This window comes from Schistocerca gregaria, chromosome 1 (assembly GCF_023897955.1).
Source record: "Schistocerca gregaria isolate iqSchGreg1 chromosome 1, iqSchGreg1.2, whole genome shotgun sequence".
Taxonomy (NCBI): Eukaryota; Metazoa; Arthropoda; class Insecta; order Orthoptera; family Acrididae; genus Schistocerca; species Schistocerca gregaria.
The window spans coordinates 634,432,528-634,447,308 of NC_064920.1; the positions used below are offsets into that span (position 1 = coordinate 634,432,528).

A 14,781-nucleotide genomic window follows, 5' to 3' on the forward strand; every position below is an offset into this window, starting at 1 on the left:
GTGCGGTTCTAGGCGCTTTAGTCTGGAACCGCGTGACTGCTACGGTCGCAGGTTCGAATCCTACCTCGGGCATGAAGGTGTGTGATGTCCTTAGGTCGGTTATGTTTAAGTAGTTCTAAGTTATATGGGATTGATGACCACAGATGTTAAGTCCCATAGTGCTCAGAGCCATTTTTCTGCCATTCTTGCTATATGGCCTGCCCAATTCAACCTTCTCCTCTTGAGCACTTCGACGATGTTACGGTGTTTGTACTGGGGGTTCATTCTTATTTAATTTCAGTCTTTATTATTAAATTAAAATGTTAATTAACTGCTACAGATGTGAATCGCAGTTTTTAATCAAAATAACTTTTTCATTTTTAAATTACTAATCGAATGAGAAAGTTAGTATTCAGGAAGAACACAGATTTGGTACATTCAGGTATCAGTATTTTCGAAGTCGATTTTTCAGTGTTTTTTGGCAATTAAATCATCCTTTTTTAGGAAACTGACGTCCACTCGCTGCCCTTCAAGTCCTGTAAGTACGAAAAAAATCGAAATCCACACTATCACCTTCGTCAATTACGCGCCTATCGTCTACATTTAGGTTTTCCATGGTTTCCCTAAACCTATTCAGTAAATATCGGGGTGGCGAAAGGACACGACCGATTTCATGCCCCTTCCTTGTCCTATCCGGGATTAGTCTCTGTCTGTAACGACTTTGTGGTTGAATGGAGGTTAACACTAATCTGCTTTTGTATCTTCCTGACAGGACAAGGCGAGCGGAAGCACAAATTAATGTGGATTTTTTTGAAGGACCCGCGCGACAGTCGCCATTATTGATTCATTGGTGATTTACATAACCATAGATATCTGTATAAGATGGCCAGACACGGAAATTTTACCCTCCGCTTTTCAAATACGAAAATATCCTTCTAGCACTGCAACCTATTAATGTACTGACACGCTCCACGACCAAATAGCTCTGTCTCGCATTCTGATGGATAAATACTACTAATTGGAGATTAATCATCAGTCTCAGAAGGTGGACACAATCAGTTTAGAAGCGAACAATCCTCCATCCCCTACCCCCACCCCCTGCATCCACCATTTTCTGGGAAGTAGGAGGGTCTGCTTTCTTACTTGTGTTTTTCTGGGTCGTAAACATAAAATCAGCTTTCACGCTCTGTTAACCAAACACGTCCACTACTAATTCGTCGCTAACATCTCGTTTGAAACGACTGAGTAATCTGTAGAGAGCATCTCTTTCTGAGCTGGCAGCTGTTGGTGGGTGGTATTAAGACATTTATGAAATACCTATCAAAATGACAATAACGGAATGTTCTGTCGAACACACCCCACCAACTTTAAAGGAAAAAAAAAGAAGGCGCTGAATTAAAAATTTCATACAACTGTTGAGCGTTAGTCTGCCAATATGTTGTAGGCAGTCACTAATAGCGTGACTGTTGAGGAACGAAGGTTGGTTGGAGCTTAACGGCCCTTCGATATCATTCGAGACTATGTAATGCGTCTGTTGCTAAAAGGTGGAGAAAAGAAAAGAGCGCATTGCCTGTTTAAGGAGTCAACCTGGATTTCCCTTAAGGTTACAAATAGTCGCATGTTGACGGTAATGAGCACACTGACCAGCAGTGTGGACCTAAACGGCGAGGCGGCTACAGTGTTGCTGTCCGCCGCTTCCCGGTACTAAGCACACGCGATTTTAAATGTTTTTCAACTGGTCAGTTTGAACTACGAGCCCTGCTTGTTGGGGCTGATAGTATCTTATTCGAGAAGATTGAGTCCCCATCTTTCCCGTATCAGAGCTTAAATATCTTACTGACACATGTGCATCTGAAGATATGAGTTGAAATCACAAAATCGGTCGCGTTCCGGTAAAAGCTCATATACAGCTTAAAGCGATTTATTTCAGAAACATTCGCAGGATTATTAATTTAAAAGTTGTACTCAAACCAGCAAACTTATAGATTTAGACAGCTGGCTGTTTCACACCCATTTTTTTAGATAAAATAACCATGATAAATTTCAGTGGGCACTTTTCATCCTACCGCATTCTTAAATTCTCTTCCCGTTCTCTGCATGGTGGGATTACGGGTAGATTAATGGCATGTATGTTGCCATGCACGTCGTTTATTACTGTGATATTCCCATTTGTTTAGTTGTTGGCCAACATGGTACATTGTTAGGGGGAAGCCTCGACTTTCATTCCCGATACCACCTCTTATTTTTCATTGGTGGCAGCGGCGGGCGAGGGGCAGACCGGCACGTATTCTCACTCGTGAGAACTGAGCATCTGTATGGGTCAGTCCAATGAAAGTGAGACAGCTGGAAAGGCTTAGGTAAACTGTTTTAATCGACATATATGTTAATACATTTATCCCATTGTGAGACAATGCCTTGATGGCAAAGTGTTTGCGGTTGCCTGTGGAACCATGACTGTACCCAGGCGAACGCCTCTTCGTCCGAAGCAAATCGACGACATAGGTGTCTTCATTCAGGACTCCAAAAATATGGAAATCACGTGGGGGGAGTTTGGGACTGTATGAAAGATGTATAAGGGCTTCCCAGCGAAACGTCTGGAGCTTACTCAAAACGACTGAGGCAACAAGCGGGCGGGCATTATCCTGCAACAGAATGATGCCGTTCGTCAACATTCCTGGGCGTTTGGACTTGGTGCTGCGCTTCAGTTTTTGCAAAATGTCCACGTACCGCGGTGTGTCAGTGGTTGCTCCGTGTTCCAGAAAGTCTACGTGCAGCGGCTTGACGGACGGCAGCACCAGCAACAGTAATGCCCTTCTCACATGCTGCTAAGGTTGTTTCGAAAACACTGCAGAATTTTCCTGGTAAGCCCTTACACATTATCTTTACAGTCCCGATCTTTCACCACGCTATTTCCGTATTTTTGAATCCATGAAGAAAGGCATCCGAGGCTGTCGATTTGCTTCCAACAAAGATGAGCACGCCTAGGTGCCATCATGTTTCCGTAGGAAATCGCCAACATTTTTCTGTGAAGGCATTGTCTCACATGGACAAAAATGTACTGATGGTTATGGAGATTAATTTTGAAATAATAAACAGGTTACTTAATTTTGTCCATATGTTTCCTTTTCATTTCACTGCCAGTTATATTTACAGGATAACGCAGGTTGTTTCAAATGTCAACTTTAGGGTCTAGAAAAAGGCAGTGTTGTGCTGATTATACAACACAACTGTCGCCCCCATCCCCATCCTAATAACGCCTCTGGCTGATGATGAAACACGGTGGATTGGGAGGGCAAGCGCTATGCTGTCGTCAGTGCCGTTTTTTCTACATCACTCGAGTGTTACCTGTTCACTCCTCTTCCGAGGTCGGCTGGGAAATTTTCGGGGTACTGAAGGTCGTCGTCCATGTGCAACCTGCTTCCTTTGTAGTTAAGGAATTTATATAACCAAAGATTTAAATGTAGAGTAATTCTGAAACTGAGAATTATTTTCGCAGCTCATGATATAGGTCGGCAGTTTCCACGCTTCTGGACTTCGTTACATGGAATTTATTCTCGTGTAGAACTAGAGCTATAAGTAATAAGGCTACAATACAGTAAAATCACTGGTTCAAATGGCTCTGAGCACAATGGGACTTAACATCTGAGGTCATCAGTCCCCTAGAACTTAGAACTACTGTAAGCAGGCTGTTTAGGTTTTCCTATTGGTAACGCCACGTAGTGCTCTGTATAAAAAAATCACTGGCTGTTCCGTGTGCAGTCAGCGGCTGGTTGGCATTGTTGTAATACTCGTCATTGTAGTGTTGGGCAGCTGGATGCTAACAACGCGTAGCGTTGCGCAGTTTAAGGTGAGCCGCCAGCAGTGGTGGACGTGGGGAGAGAGATGGCGGAGTTTTGAAATTTGTAAGACTGAATGTTATGAACTGCTATATATATTATGACTATAAAGGTAAATACATTGTTTGTTCTCTATTAAAATCTTTCATTTGCTAACTGTGCCTATCAGTAGTTAGTGACTTCCGCAGTTTGAATCTTTTAGTTAGCTGGCAGTAGTGGCGCTCGCTGTATTGCAGTAGGTCGAGTAACGAAGATTTTTGTGAGGTAAGTGATTTGTGAAACATATAGGTTAATGTTAGTCAGGGCCATTCTCTTGTAGGGATTATTGAAAGTCAGATTGCGTTGCGCTAGAAAAACCATTGTGTGTCAGTTTAAGCACAGTCGTGCATAATTGTTCAAAGAGGACGTTTCACATAGACCAGTCTTGTATAATTTTTCTAAGGGGACGTTTCACTACTTAAACCTAAGTCACCTAAGGACATTACACACATCCACGCCCGAGGCAGGATTCGATCCTGAGACTGTAGCCGTCACGCGGTTCCAGACTGAAGCGCCTAGAACCGCTCGGTAAGAAACATCACTGCTGCAAAGACTTAGGGAACTAATAATTATGCTCCAGACTCTTGGCTTAAGCATAACCAACTCTGCCCCTTCCCTCAAGTTGGAGTTACTAGGACATACAGGACTTGATCAAAAGTATGACGCATGTATTAGTGGGCATTAATATGGAGTACGTCCCTCCATTGCCTTTGAGACGGCTTGAACTCTGCTGGGGACCTGTCAGTGAGGTGTCTGAATTCCTGTGGAGGACATTCCTCAAGAGACGAAACCAGAGGACAAGGTGATGTTGGCCGCTGGGATCTGGAGCGAAGTCTCCGTTCCGACAAATCCCTGGATTCAGATCACGACAGGACAGTTCAGTCCATTTCAGGAACGCTACTTTCCACAAACCAATGCCTCACAGCCGCTTCTTTATGACAGGCGATGTACTGCCATGCTGAGACGATGAGTCATCGCTTCCGTACTGTTTCTCTTACACAAAGCTGTAGAATGTGTTCATATCCTTCCATATTTAGCGTTTTCTTCGGCGCAATAAGGGGACCACTACCTTACCACGGAAAACAGCCACATACCCTAACACCCTCCGTATTTCATCAGTGGCACTTCACATGATGGAAGGTAAAGTCCTCCAAGCATTCGTCAAACCCAAACCCTTCCATCAGATTGCCGCAGGGTACAGCGCGCGATGCAACACTCGTTTCCAGTCAGCTACTGTCCAGTGGCTTCGCTGTTTACACCACCTGAAGCGTCGCTTAGTACTGACTACAGAAATGTGTTGCTTATGAGGAGCTGCCCGACAGTTATATCTTCTTCTTTTTATCTCCTTAAGCGCAGTCATGCGGTAGCTAGACTGCTAGCAGCACTTTAGAACTAGGTACTGATTTATTTCGCTGATTTCATGCGCATTTTTTGCAACCACCATCCGCCATGCTCACTGGTCTCTGCCCGTCAGTACATGTCTGCCTGGTCTTGCTTTAGCTGTGGTTATTCCTTCGCGTTTCCATTTCGCAAATCACGTCGGCAAGAAGGATTGAAATGTCTCTGACGAATTTGTTACTCAGGTGACATAGAGTGACTAGTTCACGTTCGAAGTCATTTACACTCCTGACCGACCCATTCTACTGTTAATGCTTCCCTACGACAAAAGCTGTCAGGGTACTTTTGATCATAAAGTGTAAATAAAAGTGAGAATATAATTATCCTGTTATTGACAGTGTGGTCATTAGCTTGTAAATCGGCCGCGGTTTATTTAGAAGCGGCAACCCGCTATTCGCTTGAAGTTATTTAAGGAAAAAATAGTAATCGAGTTGATTGCCAGAGAGGGAACTGATCTTTGGTTATCTCGATCAAGAGTCTAGGGCCTTAACCACTGCACTATATCGCTTGTTTGCTCCAACAGGGACACTTCTACTTGACGTAACTGGTCTGTTTCTCACGGTGGTCAGCAGGACCTACAGTATTCCGCTTAAAATTCATTTCTTTTTTATTTATATTTCAAGAGGTTGATCAGTTTCGTAAGAACTTTATCTACGCTGTATAGAGAAGACCTCGAGCTTTTCCGCTGTGGTTACTTAATCACCTCCCATACTCGCGAGCACTGAAGATTGTGGTCGGTTGCATCATGCGTTTTATCTTTTTTCCCGTCAGGACATGTTAGTCCCTCTCGGTTGGATAACCTTTCGCCGTTCCACGTCAAGGTTCATGGCTATTTTTCTGAAGCACAAATACGGAAGTTGAACGATCTTACCATTTCATTGTGAGGCTCTGATGTGTTTGTTCTTCAAAACGTTTATGCACAGTAGTTTTGTTCGCTTACCTCCGACTTTTGGAGCAATTTTACGAATTAAGGGAACATTTTAATACTACATTGTTCTACAGATCCTCGCTCTGTGCCTCACATCTCCAGTGTTATGTTAAAACATACAATTAGTAACTATACTGCCTTGTCGCTAATTCGAGACAGAATATTTTGAATCATTTTCATATGTGGTCAGCGAGATGTGTACAGTGCTCAGGTAGCGTACATTTCTTTTTCTCGGATCCAAGGTAAGGCTTCCTAATTTGCAGTTCTGTCTCAATGACCCCGTTTTAATAAATGTTACATATACATGTCGGGAACAATATTAATGTCCAATATCAGCACTCTCACAGCATGTTAAATATGTCTGACGCAGGTATACTCTAGTTACACGTACGACGTCTCAAGGCAGTCTTAACATCCAGAATGAGATTTTCGCCCTGCAGCGGAGTCTGCGCTGATATGAAACTTCATGGCAGATTAAAACTGTGTGCCGGACCGAAACTCGAACTCGGGACCTTGGCCTTTCGCAGGCAAGTGCTCTACCGAATGAGCTACCCATGCACGGCTCACGCCCCGTCCTCACAGCTTTACTTCTGCCAGTGCCTCGTCTCCTACCTTCCAAACTTTACAGAAGCTCTCCTGCGAAACATGCAGAACTAGCACTACAGAAAGAAAGGAAATTGCGGAGACATAGCTTAGCCACAGCCTGGGGGATGTTTCCAGAATGAGATTTTCACTCTGCAGCGGAGTGTGCGCTGATATGAAACTTCATGGCAGATTAAAACTGTGTGCTAGTTCTGCATGATTCGGAGGAGAGCTTCTGTAAACTTTGGAAGGTAGGAGAAGAGGCACTGGCAGAAGTAAAGCTGTGAGCACGGGGCGTGAGTCGTGCTTGGGTAGCTCAGTCGACAGAGCACTTGCCCGCGAAAGGCAAAGGTCCCGAGTTCGAGTCTCGGTCCGGCACACAGTTTTAATCTGCCACGAAGTTTCAGTCTTAACATATTTCTTTTACTTCAAAACACTTTCGTAACCACGTGTAGTATTTGATTTTCAGTGTTCAGATTTGTTGTGCCTAAATAAATTTGTTCAAACTGAAGACATTTACGGTTTACATGCATATTTGTTTCCTCTTTCAGTTATTTAACGAATTACTGATCTACTTGCCGTTTAGCGAAAAAAAACAAGCTTACTGAATATCGGAGCAGATTTGCGACTGGACCCAAGAAAAGGGGTTAATTGACACAAAAAGAGGATCCGTCCCAACAGGAAGGCACTAATAAGGAAGAAGAAGAAGAAGAAGAAGAAGATGATGATGATGATGATGATGATGATGATGACGATGAAAAAGACGTGCTACTTGTGCTCATTAGACTGTTGTACCATGACGTCCTAAGCGATGAATAACCTTTCCTGGTCGGAGGTAAAATAATGTCAGTTTTAACGTTTGAGCCGGTACCATCAAATTAAGTCGCCGTTGCGCAGAATAACGGGTTTTCCACAGCGTTGGGAACAGAAGAGGAGTAGGAGGAGGTGGTAGCTTTAAGAGCGGTGGCAGGTGGGCGGTGGCGGGCAGCCAGACTGGAGGAATGCGGCCCGCGCCGGCGCCGCAACGCGCGCCGCGTTTGTAAACACTGCGACAATCACGCATCACCGCTCGCTCCGATGACGATGCAACTCGCGGAGAAAGTGCATACAGCGGCGACGCAATTAAGGCCGGGCATGTCGCGAGTGGTCAGCACTCTTCACAGCAGTGGCACACTTCTGTCTGCTCGAGCAGCGTCTATATATTACAGGCACTTTGTGAAATACCGGTATTTCGTGGAATGCCTAGGTAATGTAAACAATGCCTGATGGTTTTAGTCAAACTATGAAACATAAGTTTTTTGTGAAAATGTTACGTACTTTTCTTAGCTGCGCTATACAGTTCCTAGGCATTATACGGAATGATCAGTACCATTTACGCAAAGTGTTAAAAGAGCTCAAGATAGGAAGGCGTTATTATTGATACGCATTTGAAACTAAAAGAATAAAACTAAGAAATAAGCACAGGATATTCTTACCGGAAAGCAATGAAAACAGAACTGAGATTGAAGTACTTGTTACAGTAAGTACTCATTTTTCTTCTTCCCAAAAACTACTTACCATTTTGGCAATTTGATATTGCACCTACAATACATTTCACGACTTGAAGAAGAATGCAGACAGAATACTGCTACCGGTAAAAGACAAAGCAGGAGTGGTATGATCTACATGTTGCAGCACATAAGTCTAGATTGACATTCTGAATTGTACTTTATTTTCTTTTTGACGTCCCTGGCCGCTTCCTGTAGACTGAGAAGTAGCTGCAGATTGTAGAGATATTTTGTAGTCAGGAACGTCTTCAGTTCTTATTAAGTTATTTGGACATACTGTGAATTTTGATCTTGCATAGAGTTGCCTCAAGATTCCACCTGCAGTTCCAGTTCGGTAAAAGCCATCTTCCGCCACGGTCGTAACAACAGCCAATAGATCGCGTGTGCCACCCCTCCCTTTGTCGACTTCTAGAATCGGAATGCACACAGTGCAACCCAAAGCCACAGGAGGATTTTTTTTGCCACAATATCTTTTCTTTTTCTTTTTTTGCCTAATCTCTAGGTTCAATTTTGATTCCGTTTTACTTTGGGTAGCTTTCTCAATACTGAGGCAGACATGCATAAAATGCTAACCCCATAACCTTCTACTTCGACGCAGTCTTCGTCCTTAGGAGAATGTCCACACATGACACGAACGTTTCAGCCACACTTTTGACATGAATGAACACTGTTGGTTTCTTTTAAGCAGACAACAGACATCAGAAAAGAAGGGTTTTCTGTCACCACAGAAATGGAAAGCTCTTCGACAGCCATGGCTTCATCACTGTTTTGATTTCCTCAGTCATGGATATCATTCTCATCTATGTCTTCTGCGGGGAACTGTACCTCTTTCATTGATTCATCTCACCTTTCTGCTGTTGTGTTGTTTGTACGGTCTCTATTATTTTTTCGATCTCTACATTTGTCGAACGTTGTCCGGCAAGAGACGATGTCGAGAGACCTACTCTAGGTTTGCAGCCCAACAGAGTTTCGTATGGTGACCTGTTAATCCAAGAATGAAAAGCTTTTTTTCCGTAAGTTGGACGAACCACAACCCGTTACTCCAGTAGCTAGTTTTTTCATCTTGAATCCAACCACACAACACATTTTTAATTTGTTGATTTGCACTTTTGACACTCCGCAGACTCTATGAGTGGCGCAGCTTGCCATGCAGACCTTCAGGGTGGGCCAGTACTCCTTTTTAGGCTGCCTATCACATTGTTTGCAAATTCCCAGCCGTTATCGGATTGTAGAATCCTTGGAGCACCAGGTAACGTAAATATGTTGAGGTTGTAGGCTTCTCCTTCCGCCTTCTTTGATTTCAGAACCCTGATAACTACAAACTTCGTGAGGTGACCTTGGTAGACCATTATAAACTTGCACTCTGTCAGGAAGGGACGGAAAATCGATGATATCGACCTGATAGCAGGAACTGAATTCCGAAGAAACAATTGACTTGACCACAACACCTTTTTAATGCCTTTTTGCCTCATCTGGTAAGGCTCACAAAGGGAATGTACAGCTTAAACCATGACAGGAAATGTATGCTTGTATGAAAATAGTTTCAACAACCTGTTCCGCCCTCCATGACCAATAGCCAAATGGGCCTTGGGGAGTATGTCAAATAACTCGAAGCTAACAAAATAAAATTGAATACCGCTCGTACCTTCTTTAACAGAAGGTTCAAATGGCTCTAAGCACTATGGGAATTAACATCTGAGGTTAACCTAGGGATTTCATACACATCCATGCCCGAAGCAGGATTGGAACCTGCGACCGTAGCAGCAGCGCGGTTCAGGACTAAAGCGCCTAGAACCGCTCGGCGACAACGGCCGGTCCTTCTTCAATAGCATAGATCAACTTAGTCTTGTTCTCAACCATCATTACGTCATAATGTTTCAGCAACCAAAGTCCGCGATTCCTTCTTCATCGTCGTCTTAGCCTTTTAGACACCGTTGACTAACTTTTGCTAAATGGTTTCGGTTACGAAAACACATCGTAATGTAGCGCTCTGAATTAAATAACACGAGTCAATAATGCACCTCTCCTCAGTTACACACCATCCTGTTACTTTCCGGCTGTGGCGTAACATTGTGGCGTAGCATTGGCTCTTGGGATAATTCATCGCAAAACCATCGTTGCGTGTAAGCACAGTGTGACTCCTGTCTTGGTAATATACTCCCTTCCTACATGGTGATAAAAGAAAATGGGAAAGGATGACGAAGAGCGTTGGTGGAACTTCAGCAGGATGTCGTACACTGGAGAACTATTACGGCGTGATATCTGAACGGTGTACTAGAATACGCTGCCTTCGCAACCATTAAACATAGACCAGGTCACCGCAAACAGTGTGGCGGGAAAAAATGGCCGGATTAGGTGTATTATATACTTTGGCAGTAGACAATCCGATAAAGTATACAACGCCTGGGCAATGAATAAAATACAAATCTTTCATACTCTGTTGACTGAACGCGCACGTACGCAACTACCTAGCTGCACGCCTGATTTTAGTCACTGTAAGCAGCAACGGATAAGTAGGAATTTGAAATGCAAAACCACAGCGTACACCCAGTCTAAGAAGAGTTAAAAACTCTTAATATTGGCAACGCTATTTGATCAATATTATCTAAAAGACAACTCTAGTACTGCAGTAAGCTACTTTCATGTGCTATGTGTAAATCTGTGAAGCTGTAGATTGTTGGCCTAGAAATGGTGTTTAGAGGACAGAATCGTCGATATACACTCCTGGAAATTGAAATAAGAACACCGTGAATTCATTGTCCCAGGAAGGGGAAACTTTATTGACACATTCATGGGGTCAGATACATCACATGATCACACTGACAGAACCACAGGCACATAGACACAGGCAACAGAGCATGCACAATGTCGGCACTAGTACAGTGTATATCCACCTTTCGCAGCAATGCAGGCTGCTATTCTCCCATAGAGACGATCGTAGAGATGCTGGATGTAGTCCTGTGGAACGGCTTGCCATGCCATTTCCACCTGGCGCCTCAGTTGGACCAGCGTTCGTGCTGGACGTGCAGACCGCGTGAGACGACGCTTCATCCAGTCCCAAACATGCTCAATGGGGGACAGGTCCGGAGATCTTGCTGGCCAGCGTAGTTGACTTACACCTTCTAGAGCACGTTGGGTGGCACGGGATACATGCGGACGTGCATTGTCCTGTTGGAACAGCAAGTTCCCTTGCCGGTCTAGGAATGGTAGAACGATGGGTTCGATGACGGTTTGGATGTACCGTGCACTATTCAGTGTCCCCTCGACGATCACCAGAGGTGTACGGCCAGTGTAGGAGATCGCTCCCCACACCATGATGCCGGGTGCTGGGCCTGTGTGCCTCGGTCGTATGCAGTCCTGATTGTGGCGCTCACCTGCACGGCGCCAAACACGGATACGACCATCATTGGCACCAAGGCAGAAGCGACTCTTATCATCGCTGAAGACGACACGTCTCCATTCGTCCCTCCATTCACGCCTGTCGCGACACCACTGGAGGCGGGCTGCACGATGTTGGGGCGTGAGCGGAAGACGGCCTAACGGTGTGCGGGACCGTAGCCCAGCTTCATGGAGACGGTTGCGAATGGTCCTTGCCGATACCCCAGGAGCAACAGTGTCCCTAATTTGCTGGGAAGTGGCGGTGCGGTCCCCTACGGCACTGCGTAGGATCCTACAGTCTTGGCGTGCATCCGTGCGTCGCTGCGGTCCGGTCCCAGGTCGACGGGCACGTGCACCTTCCGCCGACCACTGGCGACAACGTCGATGTACTGTGGAGACCTCACGCCCCACATGTTGAGCAATTCGGCGTTACGTCCACCTGGCCTCCCGCATGCCCACTATACGCCCTCGCTCAAAGTCCGTCAACTGCACATACGGTTCACGTCCACGCTGTCGCAGCATGCTACCAATGTTAAAGACTGCAATGGAACTCCGTATGCCACGACAAACTGGCTGACACTGACGGCGGCAGTGCACAAATGCTGTGCAGCTAGCGCCATTAGACGGCCAACACCGCGGTTCCTGGTGTGTCCGCTGTGCCGTGCGTGTGATCATTGCTTGTACAGCCCTCTCGCAGTGTCCGGAGCAAGTATGGTGGGTCTGACACACCGGTGTCAATGTGTTCTTTTTTCCATTTCCAGGAGTGTATTATGGACATTGAACGAACATAGTAGTACTGAGAAAACTTGCTTCCAGGAAGTCTCTACGTTTTCACAGACAACACGTTGCTCTCTGTTTTCTGATCAACTTTCAAACTACTGTAAATTTTAACTATCGCATTTTTTGCTCAGTACATCAATATTGACGGTATCGAATGCTTTCCTGAAGTCTGGTAGCGCCAGTATTATGGCCTCGCGGTTCTCCACGCGATATTTCAGGTCATGAGTGTATTTAGAGTTGGGTCTTCAGCCAGAAGGATTATGATACACAGAAGTTCAAGAATTTCTATACATTGCTGTAACTTTTTTCCCTGTTTTGATTATGTAGTGACAAAAGAAAATTCGTGTCAGAACGGGACCCTTATCCAGTTTTCCTTGTTATTGTGAGCAGCTCCCTCGTCGATTAGACAATTCCAGCTCGGCTCCAGTCCTGACAAACTTTCCTGGTCACTGATGAGTTTACCCATATTTTCCGGACACACTTACATAATGTTCTCTCATAATTCACCATATCTGAACGAACTGCGCCGGTATTTCATGTTAGTGCATGAGCTGATTTTATCGACATCGATCCATTGGGTTCTGTTATTTTTTTAATAATTACTGTTTTACACTAGGTTGTTAGATCTTTGGCATATACGTAAAACAAAAGTGTATCATCATGAATAACTCCTATGTGGTTTTTAATTATTTTTTATTAATTGTCCGTATCAGATTGCCTCTGCTATTTGTAGCTACATTATTAAGCGAAATGTACAGATACACTTCTGATACTCTTTTCTCTTCAGGAGCCAAAATGGTACTGTTTTTGTGTTTTATTCAGGACTCAGTGACAGAGAGTGCCTTCTAGTTAAACACATAATTGTGTTTCAAAACGTGTTACTGTTGTGAGATGCGCAGTGTGCGTTTTAATTACTTTCTCTTTACAGTTCTTTTTTCTGTGGCAATCTACCCGCTTCGGCTACACTTCAACATAAATAATACTTTGTCTAAAACGGACCGTCTGCCAAAGGTCGCGATTGCTCAGATAACACGCAAAAGGTATTATCTATTCTAGTGTATGTTGGGAATTTCATTATTTTATTTATGTTTTAAAGATTACGTCCTTCATGTGTTGGCCATTTATATTTATGCTTGATTGTAGCTGGTCCCGAAAACTTCGAGTAGCGTCAGTTAACATCTGACTTGGAATACGAACGAGTTCCTCTTGCATTGTCTTCAGACATTCAAGACAGTGTTGTTAACATATAACCAGGACCTGATCTATTCCCAAAAAAGACGCATAAGCTTAGGTCAGGGAAGTTAGTAGGTCGGTCAAGATGGTCATATCTGCATTATCTTGTTGAAACCATACTCTCCTTATTTCCCATCTGCGACTTGGAAGTTCTGGGTATAAGAAGATTTGCCACATCGTATTGTAGCGCTCTGAATTAACCGTCACAGGAATGCTATTTTCGCGAAAAATAACGCGAGTCAGTAATGCACTTCTCCCCAGTTACACACCATCCTGTTACTTTCCGGCTGTGGCGTAACATTGATGGATTTTCATTACACAGGTATATACAGTTGTTTGTTAACGGACTAATTTAAATGAAAAAGGCTTCATACTCATGAGAAAATGTTTTTCATTATTGTCCATGGCTTCACAAAAGACATGACGCTGTTCATAATCACCTTCACCCTAAGTTGCTCATAAACCTGAATTTTGTGTGAGTGATAATCGAGATCATCGTACAGAATCCTTCTCACTGTTTACTCATTAGTCCTTAAACTCGCACACGCATCGCAGATGCCCTAGCTCGCTCGATGTCTGGGCGTACGGACTGTTTTGGCAGGGTCAGGTGCTTCCCCCTTCATAACGGAGCCATGTTGAAGTTTTCAACCCATAGCGGACCGGAATATTAAAGTGGGTGCCCGAGTCACGTTATGAGTGTATCACAGCACTCCGTCTTCAGACCACAAGTGGCCCATCGGGATCATCCGACCGCCGTATCATCCTCACCTGAGGGTGCGGATAGGAGGGGCGTGTGGTCAGCACACCGATCTCCCGATGGTTTTCTTTGACCGGAGCCGCTGCTATTCGGTCGAGTAGCTCCTCAATTTGGCATCACGAGGCTGAATGCACCCCGAAAAATAGCAACAGTCATGGCGGCCCGGATGGTCACCCATCCAAGTGCCGGCCACGCCCGACAGCGCTTAACTTTGGTGATCTAACCGTAACCGGCATATCCACTGGGGCCAGGCCGTTGCCAGTGTATCACAGGCTGAAATGAAATGATCGTATGCCAATGATGGCCGAGAGTCCTCATTTGGGG

At 44.6% G+C, this 14,781-nt stretch overlaps 1 protein-coding gene across 6 annotated transcripts in view; it reads right to left on the reverse strand.

Annotated features, from left to right (window-relative positions):
• LOC126360117 (long-chain fatty acid transport protein 1-like) overlaps window positions 1–14,781 on the reverse strand; it is a 395,340-nt gene that overhangs the window by 124,455 nt on the left and 256,104 nt on the right. The window lies entirely within an intron of this gene.